General features: G+C 40.1%; 3 non-coding genes across 3 annotated transcripts; 1 reads left to right on the top strand and 2 right to left on the bottom strand.

The window, feature by feature from the left end:
• Positions 1-3,799: 3,799 nt before the first annotated feature.
• Positions 3,800-3,872, bottom strand: TRNAA-AGC (transfer RNA alanine (anticodon AGC)). The gene has a single exon. It is a non-coding gene; the product is annotated as a tRNA-Ala (tRNA).
• Positions 3,873-12,823: 8,951 nt separating this feature from the next.
• On the top strand, positions 12,824-12,896 carry TRNAA-AGC (transfer RNA alanine (anticodon AGC)). Its single transcript has one exon. It is a non-coding gene; the product is annotated as a tRNA-Ala (tRNA).
• Positions 12,897-13,570: 674 nt separating this feature from the next.
• Positions 13,571-13,643, bottom strand: TRNAA-AGC (transfer RNA alanine (anticodon AGC)). Its single transcript has one exon. It is a non-coding gene; the product is annotated as a tRNA-Ala (tRNA).
• Between the last annotated feature and the right edge of the window lie 1,636 nt (positions 13,644-15,279).

Below are 15,279 nucleotides of genomic sequence, written 5' to 3'. Positions count from 1 at the left end.
ACACATTCACAGGCTTCTTGTAGAGATCAGAAAGAGCAATGATGCAAGATGTTTTTCTTCCAGCTAACCTGAGACTTCTTCCTCAGCGAGGACTGAAATCACAGAGTATGCTGAGTTGGAAAGCACCCACAAGGACCACGGAGTCCAACTCCTGGCCCTGCACAGCACCATCCCCACCCTCACACATAAAGTGTTCTGCCTCCCCACATTTATCCTTTGTCCATTTTAGCCCAATACTGGGTTTGCTCTCTCTGCATACACAAAAATGATACATCTACTATAGTTTTTAGTCCTTCCATTGATTTCTATTTTCTTTTATCAAGTTACTAGTTTTGGCCAGATTTTTGTAACAACAGAAATAAGCAGGAGTTTCAATATTTACACCAAAAGAATTAGAAGTAAGCTTTTCCAGTACAGTGAAACTGTTCCTTAAGCTGTATTTCAATGATCTGTGGAGCTTTCTGTTGTCAAAAACAAGCTGGTTGTAGGGATTCTCTTGTGTAGCCTATTTCAGTATTTTCATAGAAGTAGTAACAATACTGGAAAAAATGAATAATTTGAAAAGTTCTCCCGTATTATAACATCACTGTAGAAGATACTGTAGCCTTTAACAGTGTCGGTTTCTCTGCTGTTTAGGTGGCCTGGAAAGGCCCAGGGATGGCCTTGAAGAGCCCACGCTTCAAAGGACGAGAAGAGACTTCTGATCTTCTCTCGGTCTGGGTGTTTATTAATTGTTTATCTAAAAGATTTTCTTTCAGCCCAACAGAGGTCTGCACAGCAGCCAGCCATGAGCACACTGCGAGCCCCCGGGGCGGTCACTTATCTTTATACCTGAAGTTACGTATACAATATTTGTAATTTTTCCCCAATACCTTCTACCCTTATTAACCGGTGCACTTTTAGTAATAACCAATCCCAAAGTGCCACCACCACCACAGAAGATGGAGGCCAAGAAGAAGAAGGAGGACAGGACACGCCCCAATTCCTCCATCTTACTTCTTTAGACCCCCCTGTACAGAAATCCTAAACCCTGTGTTTTACACTCTAATTAACTTATCCCTTCACTATTCACCCCAGTGAAATCCTCCCATCCTCAGAGAGGTGTCGTCTCCTGTGTCGGATCAAAGTCCAGGCACCAGACACTTCTGGCAACATTCCAGGACTCCCGAGCCCCCCAAGGGTGGTCTCGGTCACTCTGCACCTCCATCCTGAGGTGCTGAGATGCCACATAACAGGAGAAAAAAAAGTTGTCCTTCTCCTATTTTTTGGAATCAAGAGCAGGTGTAGGAGGGCTGTTAGAGACCTTTACACAAGCCTTGTCCACTGCTGTCCATCCATGATGTAACCAGTCTGTACTCCTACCTGCATTAAGATAAAACCTGCTCAGCTCCAAGGTCAGAAAGAAGCAAAATGGCCACCCACTGCCTGTGCATTTATTTTTTTTTAAGATGAATCCTTCTTTTTTGGGTGATTCTGTGCTAACAATGAACAGCACACGTGCAAGTCTTGAGACATGACAGAAATAGAGCCACAGGCTCACCAAACCAAAGCCCACCTGTATTCCATGAGTCTCTGAAAGCAGACAGCAGACTCCACAGTCCATCTGTGTCCAGACCCATCCACTAGACATCAAGGCCTGCATTTAGCAGCAACAAATGTTCTACAATCATGTGGTGAAATAATTTTATTTAAAAGAAGAGTTTCACAGAGTTGACATTTTTGAGTGCAGATTCTACAGATGGCCTTCATGTTGCACAACATTGTCTCCAGAGTTGCCATATTATGGTCCCCAAGCTCCATCTCAGCCTGAAAGATTTTCTAAGTAATATTTAGAACACTCTATTGATAAAAGACAACTAAGGAATAATTATTTCCTATTTACAGACTACAACAAAGACATAGCAATATCTTCCAGCAAGTTTAGACAAGTTATTTTACAGAATTAATAACTACCTTGTGTAACTGATTTAAGCATGACATTACAGAGGACTGTAGTGTAAAGTGCGAGTGGTAAGAGTAATAAAAATAATATAAATCAAATAAAACTGAATTCCCTCATGGTTCTTTACATAGAATATCTCTATGCAATTTCTGACACAGAAAGCACAGACAGACCCAGAGTGGCCCGTCCTTTGACATGGGGCTCTGGAAACTACTTACCCATTAACAAGTAGTATACTTACACAGGTAGTAGTTCTTTTGAGAGCCAGGACCCTTGAGTCTCTCAAACCTGTACATTTTTCACAGTATAGTTTACCTAAAAAATAAGGACATAAAACACCACCTGGGGTGAGCAAAAACCTTTTACTTCTATTCATATTTACACCAAAAGAATTAGAAGTAAGCTTTTCCAGTGTTTACAAGCTCTAATAGACAGAAGTGCCCCAATGTAGGAAGCTGGGCACAAATGCAATAAAAGTCATTAGTCCTGAGAGCTTTCAGCTTTGTGAGTGGCTGCAGACTGCACCTGAACAGAGCCACACCAAATTCCCTCATTCCATCAGTGCACAACTTGCATTTGATCAGCCAAGAAGAGCAATATAACTCATTTCCTTTAAAAGCACACAAAGTGTCAGGTATTATGCAGTAAGAGAAATACAGAAAACACAGAAACAATAATAATCACAGAGAAGCCTACTGAAGAGTCTCATTCCAAACAAAGAGACATTTATATTATTACCTGAGTCTAAAAGGGACTCATGACAAGACCACAATACTTTTCTCTCCATCAGACTTCATTTTAAGAGGCATCAAGCAGCCTTACAGCCACAATTCCTTTTTTCTCTACAGTATTTGGAAAATACAAGAGAAATAAGCAAATGCAATTTCTGTCCCATTCCATCTAGAAGTTAATTCCTTTTTTTGTCATGGTCACAGGAAAAACTCCCTTATTTTCTTCACAGGTGCTAATTGTAAATCTATACAGCAGAGTTTCTCCTCCTCCCTTGACATGGAGCCTAATTAATGGAAAATAATGGGAAACTTTTGTTTCCCATTTCTGTTTGTTTTAATATGTGCACTCCCAAGTTTCTAACTGCACAAATTCAATGTACGTGTAAGAAGCACATTCTGCTTGTTTCCTCATGTATCTCAAACTGGAAGTACAAGCAGTTAAACACCTGAATGAGCCACTAAGAAAATAAAATCAGAATTAAAACAAACTGATCACTAAAAAAAAAAAACCAAAAAAAAAACCCAAAAAACCTCATGAAGCCTTAAAATGTGCAAGCATAGATTAAAAGATAAAATTTCCATCGTACTTCAGAGATGTGAAAGTTCACAAGCAAAAGGCACAAGTTCTAGCAGCTGCAAAAGAACTACAGAATGTTCTAGCCCACTCTTTCTAATAAACAGCCTATACAACCAAAACAGAGCAGAAACACTGAGTCTTACTCAAAGCATGAATACAAAATTTTGTTCACTACACACTAAACTATAACATCAAATGTAAAGTTAACTAATGAATGAAATCATTAAAAAATACTTAGGGACCAATCAAAAAATTCCTAATTTCCTTTTCTCAATAAATTTTACATGTCATTTTTTTATTGCATTAAGATGTCAGTAAATCTGATTATTTCACACAAAGATTATAATTTTTTTACTTCCTGTATGCGGAAGAGCACACATCTGATTTTGAAATGCAAAATGAAATATTTAAATCAATATGATTTTTTTTAATTTATTTACAGTACTTTCAGGTTTCTCTACGCCATTATCCAAGAAAAATTAAGCGTAAATAGGAAAATATTTCCGAGCCCTGCCGTGTGGTTTTTGACATCTTCAATACTGAAAACACTGGAGAATGCGGGCATCGATCCCGCTACCTCTCGCATGCTAAGCGAGCGCTCTACCATTTGAGCTAATTCCCCACCTGGTAAAAAAAGGTTTTGAAACTAGCACATACACATTTTGAACTTACAAAAAAGACAACTACGTTTGATTATAAATTCGTTGTTTCTTCCTGAGTCATTCTTTCCCCTCAACAACTGACTGCAGCCCACAGCTGCGATCGTGGGACATGTCTTTCAGCATGCACACTACCAGAATAATCTTATTCATCCTTTTATAGCACGAGTCTTTGTTATTTAGCTAGTTTCATACATAAAGCTCTCCAAAAGATCAAGTTACTTAAAAGAAACCAAATGAGTGTTTCTAGGGAAAAATAAAAAAAAAAAAAAAAAAAGGCCCTACTTTTATTGAACAACTGTTCCAAATTCAACAAGGAAAACCCATGTTCTTTCCAATTTTCAGGGCATGCACATGTAAAGACTAGTTCAGGAAGTGTTTAATAAAGGAAAAAAATGTTATATGCTTGAATGAAACAGAGTTTTACAGTCAAAACTTGCACGTGTGTGTGAATGCACATATATATATATATATGTGTGTGCATATATATGCACACACACACACATCCTGTCATAGAAATATGTATTTATGCACACATACATCTTTTTGACACGTGCCTGGCTTCTCCGAGGTGAAAGCGTCAAGTGAAAATAAAGCAGATCCATATTTTTGTTATTTATTACCTCACCAAACGCACTTACTTATAATTAATACATTACTTTTAACAGCCTTAAAAGACGGACTTTTTGAAAAATGAACGAACCGGTGCTCACGTAGCTTGACACGTAGTATAAAGCTTGTATCGTAGGCAGTGTACCCCTCCCCCAAACTGCACCCACAGCCGCTGGTGCCTGGTCCTCTGGTCCTTTATCCCCCTAAAACTGCACCCACAGTCCCTGGTCCTTTACCCCCCCAAAACTGCACCCAGAGCCCCCCGGAGCTCAGCTCCCCCCAAAGTGCACCCAAACCCCCGGAGCCCGGCCCCGCTCCGCGCCCGTCCCCGGAGGTGCCGTCATGGCCCCTGCGGCTGCGCTCCCTCACGGCCCCTGGGCCGCGGCTCCTCGCGTTTGCTTCGCTGCTTCCTCGGGACAGCAGTCTCTGCTTCCACAAAGCCTTTCCCTTAGCGTTCCAAAATCCCCTGCCACCTGCTCCGTGCTCTGCCGTCCCCTCCTTCCCCAGCCTCCTCACTTCTGCTTCACAGAATTACAGGATCGATTAGGTTGGAAAAGACCTCAGAGATCATCGAGTTTAACTTCTGCCTGAACACCACCACCATGTAAACCGGACCGTGCCATTAAGTGCCACATCCAGTCTTTCCTTAAATATCCCCCGGGACAGTGACTCCACCACCTCCCTGGGCAACCCATTCCAATGTCTAATCACCCCTTCTGTGAAGGAATTCTTTATGATGACCAAACTAAACTTCCCCTGGCATATCTTACAACTATGTCCTCTTAGTCCTCTCCCTAGATGTATGTGAGAAGAGACTGACCCTCATCTGGCTACCACCTCCTTTCAGGTCGTTGTGAAGAATAATAAGGTCTCCCCTTTAGGAGCCTCATTTTCTCCATGACAAACACCTGCAGCTCCCTCAGCCACTCCTCAATAGCACATGTGCTCCAGACCCTCCACCAGCTCCATTGTGTTCCTCTGGACACACCTCAATATTCCTCTTGGTGCAGGGGGCCCAGAACTGAACATGGCACTCAAGGTGAGGCCTCACCGGTGCTGAGTACAGGGTGACAACTGCTGGTCCTGCTGGCCACGCTATTTCTGATACAAAAATAATGTGAACACACCTGTAACAACTTCCACATACACATAACTTGATCGACCCAGGTTTTTTGAACTGAACCAAACCAAAGTGGCTGAGCTCCACTTTACATCTTTCCTCTATTTATTTTAACCGCAGAGGTCTCTCAGGTGTCTCTGAAACATAAAGGGATATATCAAGCAAGAGAGCTGTGTTTGGCTCTGGTTCTCTGTAGGGTGAGAAGAGTTTACAAACTCCACCTGACTTGTCATGGCAGTGTTCACTTCTGCTCTGTCTCCATAAGCTCTCTCTGCTCTTGCACATACAGACATATTATGTAGCCCATAATCTGCCATCCAGTGACTTTCTGACAGTTGCTTGAACATCTTTATTTACAGAGGAGTTCCTGCACTCTGTCAGCACTAAACCAGACAATGGCTCCTTGCTAAGCCAGGCCGCATTGCTCACTCCACACATGGGGGAAGTGAGTCATCCATCAAGTTTAAGCCAGGCCAAGAAGAAATTAAATCAGAGCATGAGTGGAGGTAGGATCACCACCTGACTGGTTTCTAACCAGCCTGGCTTGTTTTTACATCATTTACTGGCTTCTGGTGATGCTGAATCATTTTATGTACTTTAGCCCTGACATGTGATGAATGGCTTGGAGATACTGTATGTGCACATCCAGTTGTTCCTGGAGCTGGATTCTTTGGCAGGAGGCAAGACAGACAAGGAATAACTGAAAGTAAGCCACTGTCTTTATGTGGCAGTATCCACTCTGTGCTTGACAAGCCTCAGCATTGATTTGCTACAATTTTTTGACAGTTCCAACCACAAGAAAATAGAAAGGGGAAGAAAGAATAATGTATTCAGAAAACATATAGCTGTCAGTCTAAGAGCACTAATGGTACAAGTGAGAGTAATAATCAGGTACAAAGTAGCTCCGGATTTATGGCCAGCTGTAGGTTTAAGCTATACCTGATTTTTTTGCTTGGTTTTTTAAAATACTAAAGCTAGTCCTGTCAGAGGTAAACTCAAGATTTTTGAAGGGCAGGAGAGGGTGATGGATTGTGTATAGTTTTTCAGTATTTGGAGAATGTTAAAAACATTAAAAGCAGTGTGAAAATGATATAACATTTGTGAAGTAAGGAGAGATCTTTGCCATGTAAATAATTCACTTTTCTATGGCAGCTGCTAGAACATGCACAGGCTCTTCAGTGGGTTTTCCACTGAAAACACTAGGTGGGAAACTGTGATACAAAATTCAGCTGAAATAAGCCACGTTTTTTTCACATGATCTTATTTATGAAGCATGAAGCACCTTGGACACTCATCTGGGCCTAAAATCACCTGCTTATTTGATCATCTCTAGGAATTTAGAGTGAGTTAGCTAACCAACACTCATTATTCCATTACTTAGCAGTGATGACAAGGAACATATTTAGACCAGGCATTCCTGAGTAACTTCCTGGTAAAGTCTTTGGATTAAAAAAAAAAAAAAAAGTCACCTTATTTTTGTCTTTATCTTCAGAAAAAACAAAGCTTTCTTCACAGGAAGTTGTTTAGAGATGGCTGGTAACAATTCAAATGCTGCTTTGATCTTAAAGGGCTGGTAAACAACTCAAGATTCTGCATTGATCTTGTTTCAAGTTGTTGAACAGCATTAATATTTTTTTTTCACAGCCTTTTATTTATTTGAGAAGTGTTGAAGTAGCTGTAATTTTACTACAACATTTAGCTAAAGAAGAGCTTAAGAGCTACATAAAAATAGCTCAGGCCTTGCTGAAAGAAATCAATTAATTTCTGGTTTTTCCTTATTTTACTTTTTTCAGGAAAAATATCTAGCAATACACAAAAATAGCAAGGTTATAAATGCACAGGAGATGTGTTATTGCCAAAACTTCAGAGACTCCAAGGAACTGAGGAAGAAGTGTGTGAGCTAGAGCACCTTAGCCTACACAGTTTCACTAAGCCTGCTGGTAAACTAAAGTTGGGTTTTACCATTTATTGCTAAAACTGCCTTTTCTTGCTAACAGTTAACCTGATGTTCGGTGTCATAAGTGCAGAAGCTGAGATTGTTTGCAAGACAGGAATAGCTTTTACAGTTACAAATAACAATTATGTTCTATAATCCCCTTTAAAAGAAAAAAAAAACCCTGAAAGTGACAGAGAAAGATATATTGCATATCCTAATTATTCAGAAGTTGTATTCTTAGCTGTTAGAAACCATCAGGAATGTAGCTGGAAAATGGAAATTCTGTCCTCCTTAAACACCTATTGATGTACATTTTTCTAAATTGTTTTTTAACCTCCACCCTCAAAGCAATGCCTAGGAAAATGCATGAGCATAAACCTTGTAATGAATTTACATTATGAAAAAAAAAAGAGGTCAATTTAAAGGCATACACACTCAGCTGATATTCCTGCTACTTACAGTCATTGCATTGGGAAAACTAGGATAAAAATCTGCTTTTTCCAGCATTACCTTTCCCCCCTGGTGATACAGAAGGCAGCTTCAGGGGGACAGAAGAGCTGGCCAACGGGCAAGTTGGTGGCTTTTCTTTAGGACACTTACCTGCCATCCCACAGCTGGTTCACACATCAGGAGGAGGCATAGCTATGGCATTTCCCTGTTCCCACGATGACAAAGCTCCCAGCACCGCCTGCTCACTGCTCCATCTATAAAGGAATAAAAGCAGGGCAGCAGCTGCCTTGGAGGAGAGAGTTGCCATTGGAGTGGGTGGAAGGTTCTAGCACAGGGCAGGGCACGCTGAGTGCTTGGGAAGGGTGGAGCAGAGCCCTGAGAGGCCGGGAAGGTGGGAACATGTGGGCAGGGGAGCTCTGTCTGCTTTGCTGGCCTCTGGAGTGAGTCTGGGCTGAGACCATCGAAAGACAAAGCAGGTGGAGGAGGTTTGTGCACAGCCTTTTACCTAGGGGCTTTCTGGTCGTGATGGTTGTTTTAGGGGACCTCACAAAATCTAGTTTTGGAGTCGTGGGGGTGCTTGTTTGAAGGAGGAGGTGCAATGGGCCGTGCAGCTCCTCAGCAGAGCCGGTGGTTTTGTGGGTTCTCCTGGGGTTCCTACTCCTGTGCTCCCTATTCCTGTGCTGCCCTGCCGTGGCTCAGGCCACAGCTCTCCTTCAGTTGTTCTCAACACCTACAACCATACTAATCCTACGCAGCATTAGTAAATTTTAATAGTTGTTGTTTTCTTTACTGCTGATACTGCTCCTCCAGAGTTCACTTAATTTGTAACATTGAGCCCGGGAGAAAAGTGGAAGACTCAAATCAGAGGGTAACTTGGGTTGAAGAATTTGTTGAAGTGGGTGCTATCCTAAACTTTTTTGTTGTCTTAATTCAGCATGGCTGTGGTGTAAGAATACACTGTACAGTGTAAGAATACACTGTAAGCAGGTAGCTTCATCAGTGAATGCAGCTCCTCTAATGATAAGTCTGGTTTCTCGTTTCTAGTTTAAAATTATTGTATGTCGCGGTGGGGTATAAATTTAAGAAAGGAAAGCTGTCAGCTTTCATATGGACCTAAGTAATCAGATGTTAAACACACGCTGAACTTCAGTGAGTTCTCTGTATCTTAACCCTGTAGTCTCTGAACATTGCAGCCAAAAGACACTTTTCAGTTCATTCCTTATAACCTATAGTTCCCTGGGGCGTTTTATAAATAGTTGATTGATTTATTTATTTGGATGAGGTTATTGTTCTTAAAACTACTTTGTTACTCTGGAAAAAAAAGTCTCATTTAATGAGCATGTAGTTCTGTTCCTCAGTAAAAGCCACAGGATACAGAGATCTGAATCTTCTTAAGTCTTCTAAGCTATGAAAAATCTTCATTCTCACCCTTGTTAAATTTGGCACAAAAAGTGAAAGGTGGATAAAAATTGAAAGCATAAATTGTTTACTATTCTGTGGAAATCCATGGCTTGGAAGAGATACTAAATGAACATGGGGAAAATTTTGTATGTGCTGTTTAGTGATAGCCGATTAGCCAGGTGGCTTAGGCATAACTAGCCCACATTCTCTGCTACGTGGAATTGTAGGGAATGTAGAGAAAATTTAGATTTTTACAGTGGTGATTTAGAAGACAAAGGTTGCAGATCCAGTGGGATTCAGGCATAGTGAATCTCATTACTTTTGTAATAATCTTGTTTATTGATATTAGCTGTTAAGAGGGCATTGTACATGTAGCATGATGTTGAAATTTTTTTAAACACTCATTAGGTTAGTAGGGATACAAGGTCTTCCAGAAAAATTGTGAGTAAGTTGTAATGTGAGTCTAGCTATTTTCCTAGGGAAAATATGCATAATCATGTTAATGTATGACTTCCTGTTTCCCCATCTGGAAATAGAATGAAATCTTTGCTAATCTGGACTTCATATGATAACCTTGGTGGAAACCTAAAATCCATAGATCCTTTTAGAGAGAGAGGATGGTAACTTGTATGTTTTCTTGGTATTTCAAGTCCCTGATAAAGTTAGAGATTTTACAGGTTGAAATAATGAGGGTGATTTTTGTATTGGTCCCCAGGGAGATGACTGTGAGCAGCATAAAATGATCTTGCTCGGAGCTGTGCTCTGAGATCACCATCTTCTTATTAGTGCACAGAGAGCAAGTGTTAATCTAAATGCTAATATGGTAAATAGATACAAAAACCATTTTGGTGTCATACTTCTTACAAAAGCAGTATATTTAATATTAATTATTTTTGCTTTTGCAAGTTTCTGCTGTGGCTGCTAATCGTAACTGAAGGTAGTTAGGATGCCTGGCTAGGCTGATTCTTTGACCAATATTACAGAATTTTGTACTGGTGCCTGACCTCCCAGATGGACTATACTGATTTTCCTCAAACATGGAAATACTATTAAAAGTAGCAAATCTTTCTAGTGTTTATTATATTTTGAGTTTGTTTTTTCTTTTTGGTTGGTTCTTATGTTTTGGAATTTCTTTAGCATGTTTATGTCCTGTGCTTTGGGTATGAATCAATGAATAATGGTAAAATGGAGGCAAAATTTTATGAACAAGCAATAACATTTTCATCAACAAATCAAGTTTTATTCTCATTGTGGCCATTAAAAACAGCAGTAGGGATTCTGGGAGGTTTCTTCTGACTCATGGCATGTCTGCTGTTTTGCTTTTTATGTGACTTACAGTGCATTTGGTGGGGTGCTATCTGTTGGAGTTTGAGGTTTTTGTTCATGGGTGTTTTCCCTCAGAGAATGGTGTGAATTTTGCTTTTCAATTCCGTATTTTGATACTGCTTTTCAGTAAAATTATCTCTAAGGTCTGAAGCACGTTTCCTTCAATGCTTTAAATACAGCTTTTCTTCCCATGCTTTACATACAGGATAAATACTGGATACAGAACTGGAGACATATACTTGTTTCATTTTAATGCTATCTCTATTAACATGAAGTTTAGGCTGTTTAACAGAATGAACTGAATATACTATAGCTGTCCTTACTTTGTCACTGCTTGATTTATAGGTCATTCTGAGTTTTGCTTGATTTTAGGTAAATTTTACCCTACCTGCTGTGCTAAAGCCTTAAGACTGTCAGTGCCTAGTCACAAATTGTAAGTTTCACTTTGTGTGCAGTTGTAAGCCTGCTTGGGGATTCCCTTAATAAAACCAAGTGGATGTGCTGTGCCTCTCAAAATCTGGTTTGATTAAACCCTGGTCTTACCTGGGCCTGATACAGACACAACTAGAAAGGTTCTGTTTGCTGGCTTGTTTGTTTTATAGCATAGGTCGTTTTGAGGCTTAAATGGTTTTTGTTCAGAGGGAATACTAAGAAAAATGTGAAACATCCCAGAATAGAAGGAGCAGCAAGCTTCCTTACTTTGCCAGGCACACCGATCTGTGAGGGTTTCAGTCAGTCAGTTGCTTAAATGTCAGTGGTATCTGCAGTGTAATTCCAGCAGTAAAAACTTAATGACTTCCTGCAAAATAATTTCAGATGCTTCTTTCCACATTGATTAAATAGGAGAGGCAAAACTTTTTTTTTTTTTTTGGCAAAGCCAGCTGTTTCAATTAGAGTGGAGGAGGTGGCAAGACACTGAAATTTTGTTAATGGAAGAATGGCTGTGGGACTTCTGGTATATAGCTTTAGGGCTAGACCAAAGATTGAAATTTTTTTTTATTTTGTTTTCTGAAATCACTTAGTCATTGATAAGGAGAGATTTGAAAGATCTTTATATGTCAGTGTGATTCATGTGTCTTCAAGCATCCTGGGGAAATCAGGAGCTGTTTATGTAGTTACTGAATAAATTTCATTTTAGATACTCCTTTTTTTCCAGAAAAGCAGATTATTTAATATTGGAAGTGTAATAAAAATTCACAACTCTCTCTTGCTGTTTGTGAAACCACTAAACAGAATTTTCACTGCTGTTTCATTATAGTAAAAAATTGTAATTTTTAACACTTCAGTTGTGTATTTTTGATTTTTTTACGTATCTGTGTGAGTGTGCTTGTCTATCTGGTGATGGCATCACAACTTAAAAATGCCTGAGAGATGTAGGTAAATAATGTGAACTACTACTTTGTTTCCTGGTGTTCCATTTGATGCTTTCTTCGTTGTTCCATAAGTGCCTTTTTTTTTCTACCTCCTTTTTATAACATTAACCCAGCCTCTATTGCCACAAGAGAAAGAACTGGAAGAACTCTACCTATTCCGTAATATATATTTTATATTGTAAAATATAGAGAAGGATAAAGTAATTTAGCTGATTGTCTTCCACCTGGGGATTACAGATAGGAAAAATCTGTTTTAGAAAAAATACAGTATTTAAATATATCCAGATTTCTCTTAAGCAGTAATAATTGTTTGGTGTGAACATAAGTCTGCAATTGCCTGGAAACACAAGCCCGGATGTTCTCCAGATGCAGCTCCGCTGAACAAAGCGCCTGCTGTTGCTTCAGGGAGTCCAGATATCATATTAGGCAAAATTCCCACTGCGGCTGTCGGAAGCAGTGCGCTTGCAGCAAGACCTAATTGTTTCTGCGTTTCGCTGTGGGGCTGAGCGCTGTTACTGCCTGCCCGTGACTTCCAGCGGGAATGAGGAGGGCTCGGACTGCCCAGCTCCCGGGGTGTGGGGGAGGAAGTTCTGTTTGCCTTGGAGGCGGCGGGTCGCGGTTCAGCGCGGTGTGCCGTGGCAGCGAGCGGAGCGCAGGGAGGAATCACCGGCAAAGGGAGCGACACGATGTCCGTGGGGGGAATTAGCTCAAATGGTAGAGCGCTCGCTTAGCATGCGAGAGGTAGCGGGATCGATGCCCGCATTCTCCAGGCTTTTGCTGCGCCGCTGCTTTGAATTCAGATGCGTTTTCCTGGCGCAGTTTCGTAAGAATTAAAATGAATCCATTTGGAGACGCGTTTGCATAATATCAACTATTTAAGTTTTTAACATTGATCTGAGCTGAGCTTTTTTTTTTTTTAAGTACAAATTATCTTCTCATGGCTAGAGAAGGGCACTAAATGACACCGTGCGAGACCGAATATCGCTTGAAATTGACGTTAGGAACAAGAGTGCCCTGCCCATCCCACAGCAGGTGCAAGGTAGCTGGAGAGACATTCTGTGGTGAGCTGATGATTTAGATATATATATAGACACATATAGACAGCTACAAAATTTTATATCTTCGCAGAGACAATTCCAGTGACTTTTCGTATCATTAAAAAGTAATCATAAATGTTCACATTCGGTGCAGTGGTAAGTGACGGAAGCAGCTATTTGTTTTTCCTGTATCACAGACTTAACAGCGTCAGTTTAGATGGGTTCGTGAAGAAATTGTCCCTCAGAGAGTGCATAGGTGCAATCTATACAATTACCATTTCTTCTCCCCTTTTATTTGCCGCATGAGGGGGTCAGTATTTCCCGCTGAGGATTTTCTACCACAAACCCAGGACAGTTGATGGAAGAAAATCTTTTCTCACCGTGGTGCCGCAGCCCATCAAAAGCCTGGAGAATGCGGGCATCGATCCCGCTACCTCTCGCATGCTAAGCGAGCGCTCTACCATTTGAGCTAATTCCCCCTGGCATGGCGGCTCTGACCGGCGGCACTCGGGCTCGGTCACCGCGCCCTGCTGTGCCGAGCCGCCCTGCCGAGCAACGCTGTCACCTCTGGATTTACGTGCAAAACCCCATGGCCGAAAAGCCGGGCTGAAACTTGGCGTGTGAGGAACGTTCTCTGCTGTGTTCCTTGGATGAAACAACTCGTTTTCCTGAGCAGTGCATTCTCTAGCGTTTATTCGAGGAGAGAGATCTCATGTTTTTAAGTCTCTTACAAATCTAAAAAGCCTTGTAAATTTAGAAAGATTGATTTTAGAAGTCACTCAAGCACAGTGAGATTTTTCTTCTCCTTTTTTTCAAGACTTTTGTTCTTTTTCCAACTTTGTTTTCTCATTAAACATACATAAATGATAATTACAGTGGTTTAAAAGTTCATGTTTAGTTTTTGGAGAGGAAAAATTCATTCATATATTCTTGTGTTATGTTCTAGAAATTATTTCTATGTCCACCTTTATTTACAGACTTTGATAAATCTGCCCAAATAGTATTGCATCTTAAATATATGGGGTTACTAGGCACACTTCTTAAATACTAAAATTCATAGTAGTCATACTAACTGACTTTGCAGTAGAAAGCACATGGCTAAATCTCTATTCATGGATTTCAAGAATGAAAATGCAGTTTACAGAGAGAGTGGATACACTGGTATGCACTGTTTAAATGCAGAGGACTAAGTCCTGCTAGTAAACTAAAGTGTGTGCAGTAATTCAACAATACATGTACTGCTGGTTTCTTCTGAAGGATTTAATCCACTGGATGGCAGCAACCAGTCAAAACAAAATAAATTTCAAATTGAGCATCAGCAAGTTATAACTTGTCCTAGGTAAGGTAGTACTCCAAATCTGTTACAGTCCAGTTACAGGTTGAGATGTGGAACTACAACTACAGTCTTGCTATAAACATTCTCTTAAAAGTCAAATATTCTCCTGCTTAACTTCAGTCTCTGCACAATAAAAAAATTTAAATTTATCCTTAACACTTCTTGCATTGTATTGGAGATTATTTTTTCTACCTCACTTGAGCAGACTTGATGGGGGAAATATGCAAATATACAAAAGCAGCTTCAGTCCTTCTCACAGGTATATATATATCTTAGGCTTACTGATGGCCCCCTGCAGCCTGTGGCCAGGATTTCTCCCATATCGTGTTTCACGAGGTTCAGCTCTGTGAACAGTTTTCTTTATCGAGCCTGTGCAGAGTCATTATGAAGAAGACAGATGACCTCTCCCTGTTTTTCACCACCATGTCTCACACTGCTGCCACTGAAAAGGGCTAAAGCTTCACCCATCCAGCTCACAAGAAAATGTTTTAGAACATTTTTAGAAACAGAACGTTTTAGAATGTTTTTTAGAAACAGAAAAAAGTTCATTTAATGCCCAAGTGAGGAAAGATCTCTGCACTATTTTCAATTAATAAAACATATATTTTATGTAACTCACAACATTGTTTTGTGATCATGAATTTGTTGTGAGTGCTGGTTTTCATATAAGATGGTGTGAAAAACGTCAATCACTTGTTTTTAAAATTTTAAAAGTTTACTAGTAATAAAATGGTTATAAAAATAGTAATATAATTATAGTAATAATAATTTGGGCAATT

This window comes from Ammospiza nelsoni, chromosome 1 (genome assembly GCF_027579445.1).
Source record: "Ammospiza nelsoni isolate bAmmNel1 chromosome 1, bAmmNel1.pri, whole genome shotgun sequence".
Lineage (NCBI taxonomy): Eukaryota > Metazoa > Chordata > Aves > Passeriformes > Passerellidae > Ammospiza > Ammospiza nelsoni.
The sequence above is the reverse complement of the archived record's forward strand: the minus strand, read 5'-3'. Positions and strand labels throughout refer to the sequence as shown.